The sequence below is a fragment of the Peromyscus leucopus genome, chromosome 6 (genome assembly GCF_004664715.2).
Source record: "Peromyscus leucopus breed LL Stock chromosome 6, UCI_PerLeu_2.1, whole genome shotgun sequence".
Classification (NCBI taxonomy): domain Eukaryota; kingdom Metazoa; phylum Chordata; class Mammalia; order Rodentia; family Cricetidae; genus Peromyscus; species Peromyscus leucopus.
The window spans coordinates 41134415-41154410 of record NC_051068.1 but is presented as its reverse complement, the minus strand read 5'-3'; the positions used below and the strand labels follow the sequence as shown (position 1 = coordinate 41154410).

Sequence of the window (19996 nt, the reverse complement as noted above, 5' to 3'; positions counted from 1 at the left end):
TCTTTTACTTTATAGCTAGTATCCACTTATGAGTGAGTACATACCTTGTTTGTCTTTCTGGGTGTGGGTTACCTCACTCAGGATAATTTTTCAAGTTCTATCCATTTGCCTGCACATTTCATGATGTCATTATTTTTAACAGGTATAATTCCTAAAAATTTTAAGTTTTGTTTACAATGGGAAATTGAGTGAATTTTGGAGAAAGGATAATTGTTCCATGTGTTTATGAGATAATGATGGGAAGGGCATCATTATGACTGAGAGGGAAATGATCAAGATTCTTGCTATGATAGATAGAGAAGTAAGAAACTTCAGTGTTTGAACTTATCCACTCCATAGTTGAAACCCTGGGAAAAACACACAGTCCCATTCTATATCCTTTATGAAACATTAAGAGAAGAGATGTGAAGGACTTTGAAAATGACTTAAAAATTGAAGAGACTGAGATGGGGGAGTTCCTGTCTCACCAAAATCTCAATTAAATTTCAGACTTTCAAGAGCAATGGGTTTGACCTGTGGGTAGGTGTGCCAGTCTTTCTTCCAAAGAGATGTCTGGCTTACCTGTTGGATGAGGCTTTTGTTATTGCCTCCTTGCTGTGAAACTACATAGCTGGAGCTGTGTGCATAGCTCTCTTTATTTTCTTTCTGTGTGTGTGTGTGTGTGTGTGTGTGTGTGTGTGTGTGCAATTACATGTGTCTGCAGGTGTATGCGTGTTTGTGGTTAGAGCATTCCCTTCAGTGTTGTTCGTCAAGCACACCAGTTTTTATTTTTATTTATTTGTGTGTGTGTGATTGTGTGTGTGTGTGTGTGTGTGTGTGTGTGTGTGTGTGTGTGTGTGTGTGAGAGAGAGAGAGAGAGAGAGAGAGAGAGAGAGAGAGAGAGAGAGAGAGAGAGAGAGTCTCAATGGCCTGGAACTTGCCAAGTAGGCTAGGCTGGCTGGTGAGTGAACCCCAGTGATTCACCTGTCTCTCCTCTCCTGCCCAGGGATTCCAAGTGCATGCTGTCACCTAACCTGAGCCTCTTTTCTTTGTCACAGCTTCTGGTAAGCAGTGTACTGCTGAATTCTCCTCCCGGCCCCCCTGTCTCATTTCACCTTCTTTTCCTCTGCACTATTCAGGGGTACTATCACTCTTTGGGATTTATGGTGCTCCTGGATTCTTTCTCCCTTAAGAACACTGTTGGTTGCCTTGGTTTTCCCCACTCACCACATCATGTGGAGTCTCCTAGAACCCATCATCTTTCCCTGGAGGTCTCAGTTGTTTTAAGATTGTCATGACTGCCTCAGGACAAAGGGATCATTACCTTTGAATGAAATATTGAAATGTGTTTGTCTATAGGAACTTTTGAAAATTTCATTTTATGAAAATTTTAAAACTTTACTGTTTTGGAACTTTTGCTATGTAGACCAGACTGATCTCGAACTGATAGAGATCTACCTGCCTCTGCTGTCTTATTCTGAAGCTATCATTAGATGCATTTGCAGAAGTTAGTAGAATCTTTTTTCTTTTCTTTTTCTTTTTGGTTCTTTGAGACAGCATCTCTCTATGTAGTCCTGAATGTCCTAGAAAAAATAAATGTGGTAAGTAGCAATATTTTCTTAAAACTTAATTATGAAATTACACAGTAAGAAACTAATGGGACATATATAGCAACATAAAAGATAGTCTGTGCCAGATGCAATGATGTGCATGTGCCACATAACATTGTAAGAGATGATAATAAACTAAGTTTGGGACAAATCTTTCTCTTTATGATTAGTTACTAAGCACTTTGTGCTGGCATCTGAATTGGAGGCAACTATAAAAACTGTGAATGAAATTAAGTAACAAACTTTTTTTTTTTGGTTTTTCGAGACAGGGTTTCTCTGTGTAGCTTTGCGCCTTTCCTGGAGCTCACTTGGTAGCCCAGGCTGGCCTCGAACTCACAGAGATCCCTGCTCTGCTCCGAGTGCTGGGATTAAAGGCGTGCGCCACCACCGCCCGGCTAAGTAACAAACTTTTAAAACATGATTTTCTTTAGTTTTCTGGCAGTTCGGTTATTCTAAACTGGCTAATTATTCACTCCACAGTATCAGCTGATCTACTTCCCCAAATACCTCCAGTTCACTTGATGTTGCTGGCTTTGCAGCAGGATTGAGACAGGCAGAATCCAGGGTTAAGGTCATATCTCTGGTCTGAGAAGCAGTATTTTGTATCCATTTGTTCTACAGTAGGCAAAATGTAAGTAAGTTTAAAATTAAATTTCTGTTTTTCTAATCAGTTCTTAAAATGGAAAACTGGTTGAGCCAGCTCTGTATAGACTGGCCCATTTCTTGTGTAAAAATTGCTATTAAAGGCATATACCGTGGCTTGTTTTCAGTCATCATCCAGCATGTACTGATGTTTTTAAACTTTGTAAAAGATTTTGATGTCTGAAATGAGAATTGACAGGGCAGAATTACATAAGAAAGTAAGAAAATAGTTAGGGTTAATGCCTTAGATTAAATATGATCAGTTTTAAAAAGAAATTGCTGTGTATAGTCAAGGGTGTGGGGATGTGCGGATGGAGAGGCTTGATTTCCATCATTGTCCACAAAGCCACTCCCAGTGAATTTCCTGTCAAGTCTTTTTAAAGCAATGAATTTATGAGACAAATACTCTAAAAGCCCCACAGTAAAGCTTCCAATAGAACACTACTCCACTGAGTGCTTTTACACAAAATTCTGAAGCAGCCAGCTGCTAAATTTCATTATATGAAAGTTTCAAACTTGACTGTAGGTACCCATTCTATTGTGGAGCTACCATTAAATGTGTTTGGAGGAGTCAGTAAAACTGAGACAGGGTCTCTCTATGTAGTCCTGGCTGTCTTGGAACTTGCTCTGTAGACCAGGCTCATCTTGAACTCACAGTGATCTACCTGCCTCTGCCTTCTGAGTGCTAGGATTAAAGGTGTGTGCCACCATGCCTGGCCCAATAAAACTCTCTGAACAAGTCAACCCTTCCACATTGATTTCATTAATGCAGGTATATTGTCATAAATGATATGCCTGGAAGTTGCCTATATTCTGATAATGGAATAATATGACTCTTGGCAGACCACCTTTGCTAAAATAGACCAGCATAGATACAGGCCAGTAGAATATATTTAAGGTTAATGGACCCAGATGTCAAGATACATTTTCTTCATTTAAGAACTTTGAATGGGAGGTTTTATATATATATATATATATATATATATATATATATATATATATACACACACACACACACACACACACACATATACACACACATCTATGGTATGTTTGGTGAAGTCAGCAAAACTCACGTTTAAAACTAAATATAGCTGCCACCTAAAGGTTACTGACCTATCTATAACTGGTTGTGTGGTCACTCATGAAGCTTTCTTCATTAATTTATATGTACACTTGGATGAGTAATTCAATTAACTGACGACATCTCATGTCATATGTGCTGTTTTGAGGACATTCATACACTTGTGTGATGAATCACCTTCATTAAGGAGGTTTGAATGAGATGTCCTCCATGGTCTCTGGTGTTTAACTACTTTGTCTCCAGTTGGTCACACTGCTTAAGTAGGTTTGGGAAGTGTGGCCTTGCTGAGGAAGCATTTCACTAGGGGCAGACAGAGTCTTCAAAGCCATGTGTTGTTTTAGTTTGGTCTCTGTTTGTGTTTGCAGATAAAGATGTAAACTCTTAGCTTCCTGCTCTAACTGCCATGTCTCTGCTCTGCCATCATGGACCCTTATGCCCCTGGAACTGTTAGTGCTAATGAACTCTTCCTTCTGTAAGCTGCTCTGGACATGGTATTCTATCATAGCCATAGAAAACTAATTAATACAGCATTTCACCTCATATCAAGTACAAGAAGATGACTACGTGGTGATTTCTCCCAAGGACACACTATTCTCAGGAAGTTTAACCCTGGTTTGATGTTTAATTGCCCATCTCAGGAAACACACAGTCACCATTATAGCAAGGAGACATGCCACCCTACTATGCTGGGTAGGGTTACCCCTTTGGATGTTTCACCCTCAAATAGATCATCTTTAGTTGCATTTCCCAGAAACAGCTGGAAGAACTATCCAACCATTCATCTACAACTCATCTTTGGTTCTGTTAATTCCTATTTGAAAACCAGTTGTCTTGTGTGACTTTTCCTGGGGAGATGTGAAGAAATGTCTATTCACCCAAAAGGTCAGTAATGACAGACCAAGGAAATTATCCCATTCAAGTCTTGCTTAGTGAACAAGTTTTGAGATTAGTTATAGGAATATGGGTGAAGAGTTATAGGAGCAAAAGGCCACCCCAGCCTCAGAAAATGACTCCATATAATTGGGCTTTAGTCAAGCCTGTAGGGCATTGGGTCCAGTCCATTGTGGGTGGTGGTCTTGGGTTCTATAAGAAAGCAGGCTGAGCAAGCCATGAGGGGAAAGTCTGCACTTCTCCATGACCTCTGTATCAGCGTCTGCCTCTAAGTTCCTGCCCTGCTTGAGTTCCTGTCCTAACTTACTTCAATGATGAACTATGATATGGAAGTATAAGTCCAATAAAACCTTTCCTCCCCAAGCTACCTTTGCCAATGGTGTTTCATCACAGCAATAGAAAACCTCATTATGACAAGAGGAATAGTACTTACTAGTTTGGTACTCATAGTTCACTTAGCTTGCTTTCTTATACAAGCAAGGACCACACTCCCAGGGTTAGCATGTCCTACTGTGAACTGGGCCTGCCCCATATCAATCAAGAATCAAAAAATGCTCCACAGACATGTGCAGACACCAGTCTAATGGAAGCCATCATTCCTTACTTGAGGTTCCCTTTCCCAAGTGACTCCAGTGTGTCTCCTTAACAAAACTAAGCAGCACAAGCAGTGTTATTGACCTTGGGGTTCACAGCTTGTCCCCAAGCCAGGTACAACTACCTGTCCCCAGTGAACCAGTAAAAAGAGCTAACTTAATAATTAAATGCAAAAAAAAGGAGATTTATTCAATGTGGACACACTGGGACAGAAAGAGCCAGCACACCCCCACCCCCAACCCCTCCTGTCTTCAGGTCCTGAAGTGACACCCAAGTTTAAACAGAAGGCAGGGATATGTGCATGCAAATAGTGATATCTTCCTAACCAGACCATCAACTCATCACTGGCTGGCCTTCAGTTTCATCTGGTGAGGTAGTCTGATAAGTTGCTAGAACTGTGTGAAATCTCCTTTCTTTCTCTAAATGAGATTCTGGGGAAATTCCTTTAGGAATTTAGCATCTACTGTTTCAAAAGTTTGATAGTTACATCAAGAGACATAAGTGTCTCTATTTCTGCCACATGAGTTACCGCAGGTTTTGCAGTTTGATTTAAAGTTTTCATAGTGAAGAAAGTTTTTTTTTTATTATTTATTATTTTATTATATACCTCCAAGGACACAGGACTGATGAAATCGTGGTGAATTCACAACAGGAGTGAAGAAAAGCATGGTTTACCAAACTGGAGGTTTAACTCAGCATAGAGGCCTTGCCTAGCATGTACAAGTCTTAGATTTAGTTTTTAATACCACAAACAAACAAACAAATCCAACTTGTTATAAGCCCTGAAGAATAAAATAGGCCATATCAGATATGTGTCTTTGGGTTTTAAAGATCATCAGTTTTTACTTAGAATACATGAGTTCTGTAAGTTGTTTTTAATTTTGAGAAATAAAAAATTTCATACCTAAAATCCTGAAAATTCATGTGGTTAAAACCCCTTGCTTGTGCATTTTAATGTTTCCTTGCTCTGGTTATGCTAAATCAGGATCGTGTAAGTAATATTGTGAGAATATGGCAAATGGGGTGGAGGAGGAAATAGTTTATAAATTCTAGAGTGCTGTAATTAATAGACAGAAATATACAAGCCGTTTTCGCATAATTAAATACACATGAAGGTTCTCTGCTTGCATCATGGGTATGGATCTGAAGGAAGAGAGAAGGAAAGGGGCCAACTTTAAAGATGTTTATTATTTCAGCATATGGAGAACATGTGGAATTAACTATACAGAACATACATCCGAAACCTAAATAACAACATCAACAAGATAATATTCAACTCTTTAAGGCAAAAGAGAGTTTTGTTCTTTTTATTTTTCAATTATTGCCAACAGTACTAACTACAAAAGTTTTTTTTTGTTACATTTTGAGGAAGATCTTTTTCCTCACAAAATAATTGAGGGACCCTGACCTTTGCTTGAATATGAAAAAGGACTGATCATTTCTCCTAAGTACTAATAGTACACAAATGAAGAACAGTGCACTTTAGTGAGTACACTTGAAGTCACTCTTTTAACAAATATTTACTCTGCTCCAATATACTGAGTAACATGCCAGAGCTAAGACCACTAAAAAGAAAAATAAGACTCTCCCTGCCCTTTTAGGAATATTTGAACCTAAATGGAAGACAAATACACACAAACAAATGTTAAAAATGATATACAGCAATGTAAAGGTTTTTTTTTATGTTTTATAATTATTGAAGAGCTGTATTGCTTTGGGCCGATTAATTCCTATTACATGCTAGTCCCTTAAAAAAATCTTTTTTCACCCATGATGGACTTTATTATTCTTGCTTCATGGTAAAATAGGCTCAGAAGAGTATGTTTGTGAAGAATTCTAAGCTGGCACTTTGTGCTAGACACACAGTGGACATTAATTTCCCCCTGGGCTGCATGTCTTTTAATTACCATATGATCCTGTTCAGGATCAGAGAAGGTTAATGCAGAAAAATATGTAGATTCTTCTTGCAATGAATTCCTGTTTACTTTCTCTCACTCTTCCCCTCTTCCTAAACTAGACAATTAGAGTCATCTTTTGAGAATTCTCAAAACAGAATTTTAGAGAATGGAATTAGTCTTAGTCAATGTGGGGGCCATGAGAAATGTATCCCAGAAAATCTTGCCTACAGGATGCAAACCGTGTAAGAGATGTTGGACCAAAATTGGGCTGCAGATGAAAATGTGAAAAGAGAGCACTGTTTAGTTTTACCCAGACCCAGCTTTAGCTCCTCCCTGTAATACGGGAAATATTCCTGCATCCTGCTAATCTACTCCACTAACATGAATTCATTTTTCTATCTATTGCAAACAAAAATATGAGTAGTATCATCCTTATCAGAAAATCTCCTTTTCGCAGTGGACTGTGGATAATACAAAGACTCACAACAAGTCCATCTACAGAGAACAAGTGTCTGTGGAATCCTCAGTCATAAGTGGGACCACTGTATCAGTATCGCTCCACCCCACAAGATTCAGGGAACATTAAGGAAGAGGACGTGAAAGGTCATAAGAACCAGGACTGGGGAGGACTGCTGCAAAATAACCTTTTCTGGATGTGACAGGACAGATGTGCTTCTGAACTCACAACAGCTGAGTTTACCTGCACAAGACCATAGTAAAATCAAGGGAGTAACATTCCAGAATGGATGTGCAGGGGCTCAGGATACCCCACCCATAGTGACAGTTGATGGCTGCTGGGGTAGAAGGAATCAGTTTTCTTAGAGCAAGTAGTCCCTGGTACAATGTTCCTACTTCAGTGGATGGTCCTACACCCATGCATACATGGACAACACTAATTAAACTCAATGAATTATTTAAAAAAAGAGGAGAGGGAGTTGAGAGAAACTTGAGTGGTGTGTGTGTGTGTGTGTGTGTGTGTGTGTGTGTGTGTGTGTGTGTCCAGGAGGAATTGGAGGAGAAATACTATCAAGACATATTATATGCATGTATGAAATTCTCAAAGAATAAATAAAATATTATATAAAACTGCTAATATGGTAAGCTGATCTTTGAAGATAGAATTGGATAGTGCAAGTAAAAAAGAAGGGGGAATAGAACTGAACCTCTCCCTCTGTGTTTTGCAGCAAACAGAGCCCAAGGCAAGTATGTTAGCAGTGCCCTATGTAAGGAAAAAGTTGAGTGAGTTGAAGGAAGGTGAGGTGGACCCACTTTCTCAGAGGAGGAACCTACTAGCCAATTTCCATTGCTTAATTGTCAAAATTCTGTGATGGATGATGAGCTTGTTCTCCTGAGTTCTATTATATATATTTCCGAGAGTCAGCAGTATCAGCACCAACAGAGAAACCCTGGGTAGAAGTACAAAATGAGAAATGCAAGATGAGTAGTTTGAGTGACTTGTGCTCCTGAGTTGTGTGTGAATAGAGTTAGTCAAAGGTCATGCAGAACTGCTATGGATAGAACCTACTATGCATAACTGACATGAAAATAAAATATCAATACAGATTAGAACAATCAATATAGAACAGTTTGGGAGAGCTAGTCACCAGTAGCAGTCAGATATCAACTGTCACCACTGTTACTGCTATTATTATTACAGTTGCCACTGGAGACCTTTAAAAAAAATAATGACAGCATCAGTGTAGAGGGAATGGATTTCATGAGGAGAAAGTACAGCTAGGGGGACCGATCAGACACATTTGAATGTACTGAATGAATTGCCCAGGACATTGCTAAGATTGCTGGGTTAAGTGAACAGATAAATAAAACAGGTTGGTGTATTTTTACTGTAGCCCTCAGTATCATCTTGAGTTTTCTTTCCTTTTCCCATCTTGCCTTTGGTTATACAACAAAATAAAAAATGAAACAAGAACATAGAAAAACATTTATACCAATAGAAAAACAGTACAAATACTAAGAATAACTAACTTTTAGTCAGGCATCAGGGATACAGTAGGGAGCAGTGGGGCTTGTGGGAAGCTGCAGAAGATACACCCTGCATAAAGAGGCAACGTTTGCTCAGTAGAAATTGACTGATACCATGTGAGAATTCAACCCAAGTAGAGTCAAGAACTTTTGGTGTTTGAAGAGGAAATGAAGTTCTGAGATTCCTATGAAGACAGCCACATTAGATATGCTGGTTCAAAAAGAAGGAGGAAGAGGAGGAGGAAGAAAGAAAAAGAGAAAAACATAAGGAGGCTTTTCTAAGCCATGCTTTCTTACTTTGCAATTCTTATTCCTGAAGAGGGGAGGGAAAAGACCACTGACTCAAAACATCATGACCAAGTTAATTAAAACAAGCAATTAATTAAAGAAAGCTTTTTCATTCATGTATATGGGCTGCCTCTACCTAAGGTGGGGTTCGAGAGGTCAGCCCTGGATGTGAGGAAGACAAGACTTTTATAGCTCAGGGGTAGGGAGTTTCCAAATAGGAGATTTGGAGGGGAAAATAGGCAGGGTTATAGGAGCAGAACATCAACAAGTTAGTCCTACGGACCTCCTAAAACAAAGACATGATTGCAAGGTGGACATAACAAGGTAGTCATAACAACCTTTTTGGAAAAAAAAAGGAAGAGTTGCAATAAGGTTATAAACAACTTTTTGAAACAAAGACATGATTTCCATTCCTGGAACAGGCAGTACAGACCATTTTAGTTAAGGTTAGAGGTGGGGCATAGCCTGATCCCTGAGAAACAGAGGTTTAATCATAAACAGGAATGAACTGAGTTTGTCTTTACTATATTTAAGCCTAAAATGGAAGCAGGCTGGCTCTTCACAATCTTTGTGAGTAGTAGAGAAAACTCAAAACCAGATTGTAAGATTGTGATGTCCCTAGGTATATGACTAAACCTCACTGACATTTATAGGGTAACATTGTTAGCATTTTAGTGTCACAGATATCAGTTGAATGATCCTCTCTCTCGTGGTTGTTGTTGGTTGTCAACTTGATTACATCAGGAATTAACTAAAATGAAAGCATCTGTGTACGCTTATGAGATATTTTTCTTGATTAGATCTTTTGAGGTAGGAAGACCCACCCTAAATCCAGATCATCAGGGAAGACCCACCTTAAATCTGGGCCACACCATCTGGTGGCAGCCTGTACAAAGGACATGGAAGAAAGAAGTTCTTGCTTTTCACTTGCTTGCAATCTCTCTCCCTGTCAAGTCTGTTCCTTCCCTCTAGTAGGTACTAGAGCCTACTTCTTCGGGATTCCCAAATATGACTGAAGATCACCCGAGACATGTAGCCTCATGGACAGAACAAGTATTGATTCTTGGACTTTCCATCAGGAGATAAACATTTTTAGAATAAGTTGGACAACAGCCTATAAGCCACTGTAATACATCTTGTTTGTGTGTGTGTGTGTGTGTTGTGTGTGTGTGTATCCATTCTATCAGTTCTGTTTCTCTAGAGAATCATAATACACCCTCCTAATAACATAATAACATAAGTGGAAGGCACATAGGTATATGAATATCAGATTGTGGTACATACTGTAGCAGTATGTCCAAGGCATTAATATGGAAATAAGGGAGCATACTAAAAGCACCTACAAACAATGGGACTTTCCTGCAAAGTGACACTTCTTTGTTAGATAGCATTTAAAAGAGTGTTTAAAAAGTTCTAAGAATTAAGGAATACATTGAGAGTATTTACTTTAAAATCATTAAGATCATGCATTGTAAAACCAAAAAAAAAAAAAAAAATGTAGGGCGTTGGTGGCACACGCCTTTAATCCCAGCACTCAGGAGGTAGAGCCAGGCGGATCTCTGTGAGTTCAAGGCCAGCGTGGGCTACCAAGTGAGCTCCAGGAAAGACACAAAGCTACGTAGAGAAACCCTGTCTCGAAAAACCAAAAAAAAAAAAAAAAAAAATCACGCATTGAAATTTAAAGCAATGTATTGTCAGTACTCACCTACTCAGTTTCAGCCATGAAAACAAGAGATACATTGATGTTTTCCTTTCAGGGAAGCAGAAGGAGATTGTTTGCCAATCCAGGGCATATTTTAGTTTCTTAGAAAATGAACACATGACTGGGCAAGGGAGATGGCTCAGCAGGTAAAGGTACCTGCTACCAAGCCTAAGGATCTGGGTTTGATACCTGGGACCCACATGGTGAAAGGAGAGACTGGCTCCTAAAAGTTGTTTCCTAATGTTCACATGCATGATGATGTCCCTACCCCCATGAGATAAATAAAAAGGTAATCTTAGGACAAGGAAAGTAAGAATATGATCAAACTGTGAAAAATATATCAGTTACAAGATTGTCTGTGCAGCTATCCTGAAGTGGTCCGACACATTGTGTTCATTTGTATTTACTTCTCAGCATTGGAAAGTTTGTCTGGCTTTGTTATCAAATATAATTCACTTCTAATTTGTAAAAGACAGATTTTTATCTTTAGCAGTTAGTGGAGAACTTTTATATTGTAACAGTGAGATTATAAAAAGCTTTAAAGTAATGGCATCAAAAAATAAAAAGCTTTAAAAAATAACTTTTGAAAAGTCTTTTACACATAGAGATGCATTTTAAGATCTTCACAACATCTTTGAGATCAGAAATTTAGTTTCATTTTTTTCAATATTATGATCTTGATTAAGACATAACCTTTAAGAAGAAAACAGAGCTGGGTGGTGGTGGTGGTGGTGCACTCCTTTAATCTCAGCACTCAGGAAGCAGAGAATCTCTTGAGATGGAGGCCAGCCTGGTCTACAGAGTGAATTCCAGGACAGACAGGGCTTCACAGAGAAACCTTGTCTCAAAACAAAACAAAACAACAAACAAACAAAAGAAGAGAGCAGAACAGATATGTCATCTCAAATGCTGAATTGCTTTACTGACACCTGTCAATCACTGCTGAACAACTTGAAGAACCTGAAATGGAGGGGTAGCAGTGTTTTGAAAGAGCCAGTTTCCACTGTACATTAGTGTTATTTGGTGATGGAGACTGAATCCAGACATTGTGCACAATAAGTTTGCACTACCATTGAGCTGCTGTGCCACCTATCATTTTTTTCTCTCTTCTTTTGAAACAGTGTCTCATGCTCACTATGGATCAGGGGAAGACCTCAAACCAGAAGGTCTTTTGACCTCCACTCCTTAATGCTAGGATTGCAGGTGCGTGCCTCCACACTGGGGTTTATGTTGTGCTAGAGAATAAATCCAGGGCTTCATGCATGCTAGACAAGCACTCTACCAACTGAGATACCTCTCCAGTCTCCCCACCCTCCACTTTCTTTAATACAACATAGAAGAGAGCAACACTTTAGAAGGAACATTTAGCTTGATGGAGAGACAGAGACCGGGAATCTGTCTGGTGTACCTCAGCCACTTGTATAATACTAGGCTAATTCCTGGTACTATAAAAATGTTAATGATTCTGGCTTTGGCTAATTCATAATTTATATTAACCAGATGGGACATGGGGTAAAATTTGTTTTCAAACCACTTAAAAGGGGGTGGAAGGATTTGAAAACAGCTTAATGTTATAAATGAATCGGCAGATGAAATGTTTATGATGATAAAAAAAGAACAAGCTGTTCCCAAACCTTCTAGAAGCATGGACTTAAATAAACACATGAGCCACGGGGCAAGTTATTTACAGACATTCTAAATCTTCTTCTATTTGGAAAGCACCTAACCTTCCATGTTCATTCACTGGTATTCTAACTTTGCCACTTTCCATATCTTTATTTTATAACACTTTGCTTAAAACCTTACTAGTAAATAACAAAAATGTTAAAGCACTGTATAATTCTGGCTCTTTTTTCAAGAACACGAGATAGGAAGCTGCTAATAGTGTTCTGTAAACCATGTAGGGCAGCAGCACATATGGGCAGGTCAAGAAGATGGGGAATGGGCACCAAAAGCATGGGTTGCTTTGATAATCAGGACATCTGTTGAATTTTTTCTAGCTTTCCTTTCCTACCCACTAATTCAGTTCACAGCCTCTCCTTTTCATCTGGATCTAATGCTTCTCCAAGCGATACCTTTTTGGTGTGTCGGCCAATTAACTGACAATCAAGAGAAGGTTCTCTGAGTTCAAGTGACTGAAGTTGTCTGTAGCCACCTGTCCTTTCCAAGACACAGAGGAAGGCATCTGCAGCAAGAGAGAATGACGCCACCACACTTAGAAAGATGCAAAGCAGCCCTGAGAGAAGGCTGAGTTCTGCCAAGCAGTCATTCCCCGAAGCTGACCTGTCAGGAAGGTATGCCTGGCTAGTGAGTCTTGCAAGGAAATCAGTTTTCTACCCCACTTCCCACTGCACTTTCTTCCTTTGCATATGTGAAATAAAATTATCTCACAAATAACAAAAAATAGCCAAATATTGGCATGTGTGTGTGTGTGTGTGTATGTGTGTGTGTGTGTGTGTATTACAGAATGTACCAGATAGTTAACATGAAACAATGGTTGTTTTCTAGGAGATGGAGAATCCTTAAATGAACTACACATACCTCTTCTACACTAGTGAATAAGTAACAGCTGAGAAGGAAATAATTGTCTTATCTCTGCTCTAGGAATAGAAGGAAAAGGACACAAATCTTGTGTGGTCTACAGAGAGCAGCATCTCTAAAGGACCAGGGTCTAGTGCAAATAAGGTGGGTTTGATATGTAAGTCTTAGTTTGGACATCACAGCACACAGGGGTTATGGCAGGTGGAGGCTGTCAAGAGGGCTGTGTTCAGGACCTAGTTTTACTGTCTCCACTATCCTAATTATTAAGTAGTACTTCACAGTGACATCTCCAGATAAACATTTCTGTTTTTCTTTCCTTGGGGCTTTAGGCATCACAAAAAGCTGAAGAAGTAAATAGCTTGACAAGGCCATAAAGTGGATATATTTTGCAAGTTTTTCTTTTTTTTTTTCTCCTGTTAAATAGACATTCCTATACTTGTCTCTGTCTGCTCCTATAGGACTGGTTATTTACTGCTCAGTTTTTCTATTTGATGTTTTCGAGATCCTTATCCAAACAAAATGCAGATTAAGGGGCTGGAGAGATGACTCAGTGGGTAAAAGCACTTGTTCTTGCAGAGGACCCAGGTTCAGTCCAGCACCCACATGGTGGCTCACTACTGTCCGTAATTCCAGGACATCCAACTGTGTCTTCTGACTTCCATGGGCACCAGGCATCCACATGACAAGCATACATTCATGCAGGCATACACATAAAATAAATTGATCTAAAATAAAAAAAATGCACCTTACAATATAGCATGTAGTCCCATCTTCTCAGATATTCTCTCTCTCTCTCTCTCTCTCTCTCTCTCTCTCTCTCTTCTCTCTCTCTCTCTCTCTCGTGTGCACACACACACATACACACACAGATTCAAATAAGTTGTACTTACATCATTTACTATCTAGAATATGTTATAAAAAACAAATTGGTTTTTGAAGAAAGTATAAAAATTGACATCTGTGATTCTGAGAACAAACTATGGCATTCAAAACAATTAATCAAACTTTTGAAGTGATTATATTGGCAAGGAATTATGATGAATCCATTAGAGCAGGAAAGAAATTGTATCAAGGGAGTAAATAAGAGAACAATAAGAGGGTTATAGTCTTGACTTTCTGATATGTAGATCTGAGAGCTCAAAGAAGCCATATAGAAAGGGACATCTACCTGTATTGGGTATATTACTTTTGTGACTCTGTGACAACAGAATCAACTTAAAGTGGGGAACATTCCCCATCACAGTAAGGAAGATATGGAGAAGCAGTTCTGTTCACTCCATGTGGGCTAGGATGCAGAGGAAGGGAATGTATGACCTTAGCTTGCTTTTCCCCTTTTCCTTTTCTTGCATCCTTAGTGTGTATGGGGTCCTCCTCTTTCAGTTAGTTCTCTCTGGAGCAGTCCATACAACCACACTTTAATTAACACTCTATGTGTTTCTTACCCCAATCAAGTTGACAAAATTGACCATCACAGGATATATCATATAAGCCCAAATAGAAGTAATATATTAATTGACTTATAACATGCCAAGTAGCTTCTATAAGTTTTCCCCAAGTTGGTTATACCAACTTATAGTCTACTTGTTGTATATGGGAATTCCATTTATACCACAATCGTTTAGATGAGAGCCAAAATTGATATCATCAGTTTTTGAATGCTTTTAGTAACTAATATTTAAAAAATTATGAATCTCATGAAATGCATAGTTGAGGATCCATTTTCTGTAATATGAGAGAATAATATTATATAAAGAAGAATAGGCCATGACATGTAAAGTAGACATGGGAAAATTACTGAAGCTTTGTGTTAATTAATCCTTCTTTTGAAAAGTAGGCTAGTACTTTGCTAGGTTATTGTGCAGATGTCAATATGTTAAGGCTGCAGAGCACACTGTATTTGTATTGTTAGTTGCTGTTACTATAACTTTGCCATGGAATCAACTAAACAGTGCGCAAACATTCCTGGGCACACTCTTCTATGGGTTGTGTTAAGGAGGAACAAATGCTCCTGAACTCTACAGTTATAACAGCTACCAACTCATTTATCAAGCACAGAGACCCATATATGGCATTTATTTGGTTGTTATGTGATGATACTTCCAAAATATTCTTGAGAAAAAATGGTTGGCTAGGAGGCAAGAGAAAATGAGTATATAGATAATCTTTATAATTTCCATCAATTTAAAAATCTTCACAAAATTATGAGTCTTTAAAGACATTATATTTTTCTCAAATTTAAACCAATGGCTTAAAATAATTGACTTAATTTTCTAAAATTAAGAACTAGACTATATAAACTAAAATTTAAGTCATTTCTTATTATACATATTATAAGATAATATATATCAAGTCATACACTTTCAGAAAGGTTGTATGTAATTTTACAAGATGACATGGCAGATGCTATTATTGGGGATATTGTAAGGAAAACATAAATATTAAGTTTATAAAAACAATTGTATATCAAATAAAACATTAAACATGGCACCCAAATTGTGAGTATCCATAGTGACAAGCAAGAACTAAGCAGGCACACTCGGTGTGCCAATGTACCAAGTATACTTTAAAGCAAAGGCAGCATATTTACTTGCTTATTGCTGCCTGGGGACCAGCCTTGAGAGAGCCCAGAGTTGGAGAGGAATCCATGGCATTGGAACATAGCAGACTTTTCTATCTGAGGGGGCTGGGAAAAAGACTCACACACTTTCTTTATGGCATCCTTTAGACCTTTTCATTATTCTTCTTTTGCATTCTCTATTCTTTATTTTCCTGGTGATTTCTTCCTCTCATTCTTGATGTTTTCTTTCCAGCCTATTTTAGATCTTTCTATCTCTATTTCTGTTTTTTGCCTTATAACTTATATACCCCAGCAAAATCTTTTAGGCAATATAAAAATTACAATATGGTTACATTATGTTTTTCAAGTGAATGAATACAAGTAAAAAACCACATGTTTTCCATATCCCTTACATGATTGAACATATTATGTATTACAGGTGAAAAACAAATTATCCCAAGAACCCACATACATTCATACCCAAGCAACTTGTTATAGATTAATCATGTAGGCAAGCAAGGTATTCTTCTCCGTCAGGTCTTTTACTGGAAGGCTGAATTTTGCAGTTACAAATAAAGGGCCAATTACTTTATTACTTATTTTGAAAGATAATCTTATAAGAAATCACAAACCTAAACTTTTATATATGAAAAAGACTCAGTCAGCTCTACTTTAAATCTTAGGGTAGATACCCACTCATCAACAGTTTCTTATATCAGGAGATTGAGGACAGAAATGGGTATGAGCAATTAATCATCAGCTTTGATCATCAACCAATCGTAGCAAGAAAAATGCATCAGTAATAATTGGGTTGCTTTTTTCTTGTTCTGTGACCTTAAAGAGTTCTGTATTCAACTATGTGTCTTTCTAAAACTTTAGATTATCTTGGGTTTTTCACCTCAAAGCTATTTAACAAAAATATCTTAGTCTAACTTTAAGTTATTTTCAAAGCTTTGTTTCAGTGGTGATGCACTCCCACATCTGTGAACACATCTTCCAACATTAAGGTTAAAAGAATTTAAGCTAGCTAGGCTAACTGGGACTCAGTTGTTTTTCCTAATCATTAAGCTAAGGCACAGACTATATGGCTCCTCAATAGAAACCCATGTTTTATAGCAGTGTGACACTTCCTTGTTTATATTTTCAATCATCAAAACCCTATTTAAACTAACATTATTATTATCAATTAGACAAAACAGCTAGGGAGGAAATCATCTTCATAATAATCCACAGGTAAAAATGCCCGACAGAATGAAATGTTTCCATGAGATAAACACACTACATTACAGGCAGTGGAGATCTCCCCACACCCACTCACACCATGCCAGATACCAGAGAAAGATAGTAGCAGCAAACATGTAAAGGTACAGTAGAAACAAAAGATATTCTGTGGTCTGTGGTCTTGGGGCCTTGCCTAACTGAGATTCACCCATCAGGGAGTTTTTTCCTTGTGGGCTGACACCTTAAAATTCAATTGCCACCTACTGCTCCTCTGACACAGCCTGGGTGAAATTTTATTTGTGCTGAAATGTGGTGATATTTTATTTGTGCATTAATAAATAAATCTTGCCTGGAGATCAGGGGGAAAAGGCCAGCCATTTTAAGTAAACAAAGAAGTCAGGCAGCACATGCCCTTAATCCCTTAGCAGGCAGGATCTCTGTGTGTTTAAGGCCACAATAAGGAACAGAGCCAAGCATGGTGACATATGCCTTTAATCCCAGTACCAACCATAGAGACCTGGAGGTCTGTACAGACAGACAGACAGTGACAGAGCTGTGTAGGAAAAGGAAGTGAGGTATTTGGGCTAAGAGCCAATGAGAGGGCAGGAAAGCAAGGCATATAACCCTGGGTAGACAGGAAGTCACTCTTTTTGGAATCTGTGGAGTTGGTGAGGTGAGGTTAGCTGATGGATTTCTGTATTTTCCTGATCTCTCTAAAGCTCTAACCCAAATTTCTGGCTCTGTGTTTTTTATTTAATAAGATCGTTTAGAAATTCGTCTACACACAGCCACCAGCACTTGCTATTATTCAGCAACCAGGAACAAGTGTTAACTATATTTTCTTCTAAGCCAAGCTCACAAGTCTATACTTTTTGCTACCTGCTGCATAACCTTTTGGATAAATTAGAATAAAACATGCTTTGTGATTTTTGTTTATTCTAATTTTTAAATATTATTTCGTAAATAATTTGAAAACAGCATATGCTAAAACTCTAATATCATCTATTTTGTAGCTTCATATTTGTATGTTTAACAGATTCTAAGAGTTTAGATCTCACCATAGGATCGCCACGTGCTGAGTTCAGTTAGTTTTAGCTGAAACAATGTGCCCTGCTGTTGATTCCTCTCTCCACCTATTCCTCCCAATCTTCTTTCTAAAAATAATTCATATTTCCTTCCCAGGTTTGGATTATGTTGTCTTTGATAGCCACAAGCCAATCAGCATGGGCCCCAGATGGATGTGGATAAGTCAAGCCTGCCAAAACCAACGAGATTGTGCTCTAAGATTCCAGTTGTGAGAAGCATACTTCCTCTTCCTCATAGAAGCAGGTGGGCTGGAGTCCTTGACATCTCAGAAAAAGCTTGCTGGGGATGAGCTACCAGTCAGGGAACAGTGCCAAGAAATAAGAGGCATTTCAGTCACACTGAGTGAGTCACCAGACTCTAAGACAGTAACTTGCCTCTGGGTTAATCACATATGTGAGGTAAGACTTTCTTTACCTTTAATTACTTTAATGCAGTTTGAATCGGGCTTTTCATTATTTGCAAAGAATATTTGGAAAATATACTTATATGCCTGCAATGCTGCTTTTATAATTACTCAGTTCCATGAGGTGGGCAGGAGAGTTACACAGATGTCCTGTTCTTGCATGCAGTCTTACTTATTTCTTGGAATCACTATGTCTAAAAATGAAGACTGAAGGAATTGACTCCCAAGTTTGGTATTAGAGGAAATCGGTTTCAGTCTTGGTTCTGACAATGATTAAATGAATTGGAATGCATCCAACTTGTTTGTCTATAAAATGAAGAGATGAGTCTCAATGAATCTGTCTATCTATCTATCTATCTATCTATCTATCATCTATCTATCTATCTATCCATCCATCCATCCTCCTCTTTGATTCATCTAGGCAGAACTTTTTAAAAATGAAATCTCATGTGGTAACCTTAAATAAAGCATCTAATTGTGATATATTGGAAGATACTGGTTTTCTCATCCGTGTATCATCCATGTACAGTCAGACAGCTGGCAAATATATATACTCAGCAAGACACTGCTAAATGATCAAGTATAAAACAGATTTCCTGTTGCATTCCTACCTTGTAGTCTGTAATTCTTCCTGTTACTTTCTTGGGCTTTCATTAGTTATTAGCTATTTCCTTCTTAGCTATTTCCAAGGTCTCGCTGAAGAAATTCCAGGTTAATATGAGCCAATAACCAAATTGTCTTGAAGGCCATATCAGTTCTAGTACATTCTAGTCCAACTTAGTAATTCTCAATTGTGACAGCTGGGGAGTGCCTGTTGATTTTCTTGTCAGAATTATGAGAACTTTCAAATGATTTTTCCTTTTCTGTCATACTAATTGGTTGACTTCTTCTATTAGATACTATTTCAGCTAATTACTATTTGGATATTAATCAGCTAGTATTTTATTATATATTGACAAACTGTAGATGTACACATTTTTGGGTAAAAAAATCATGTTGTGATTTTAAACTGTATTATCAAGTGAACAAATCAACCCACCAACCCATCTACCACGTCACGTATTTGACATCTATTGAGAGAATATTTGAAATCTACTCTTTCAGAGACATTTAAATGTACTTCAATGAACAGTACTTTACTACTGTCTGTAATCACTAAGCTGTTCAACAGGTTTTTAAAAAATCAAATTAATTCCTTCTTCTTAACTGAGGCCCCTTCCTTCTTTAATTACCATTTCCCCATTCTCTCCACTCCTACCACTGTGCATATACTTGGAATATTTGAAATCAATATGTTGGAGAGATATCTGCTTGTCCATGCTTATTTACAATAGCCAAGTTATGGAATTAGCCAATATTATGGATATGGAGTTACCATATCCATAATATTCATTGATAGATGAATGACAAGAGAGACTGTAGAATACATATACAATGTAATACTTTTCAATCATTAAAAAAAAATCTTGTCATGTGGCAGGTTGGGTAGAATTGGGGAACATTACAAGTGAGATAAA

The 19996-nt window shown here is 38.0% G+C and overlaps 1 long non-coding RNA gene across 1 annotated transcript; it reads left to right on the top strand.

Moving 5' to 3' along the window:
• Window positions 1-11530: 11530 nt before the first annotated feature.
• Window positions 11531-18815, top strand: LOC114707773. Its single transcript, XR_003736710.2, has 3 exons — window positions 11531-11874; window positions 12672-12965; window positions 18173-18815. It is a non-coding gene; the product is annotated as an uncharacterized LOC114707773 (long non-coding RNA).
• The last annotated feature ends 1181 nt before the right edge of the window (window positions 18816-19996 follow it).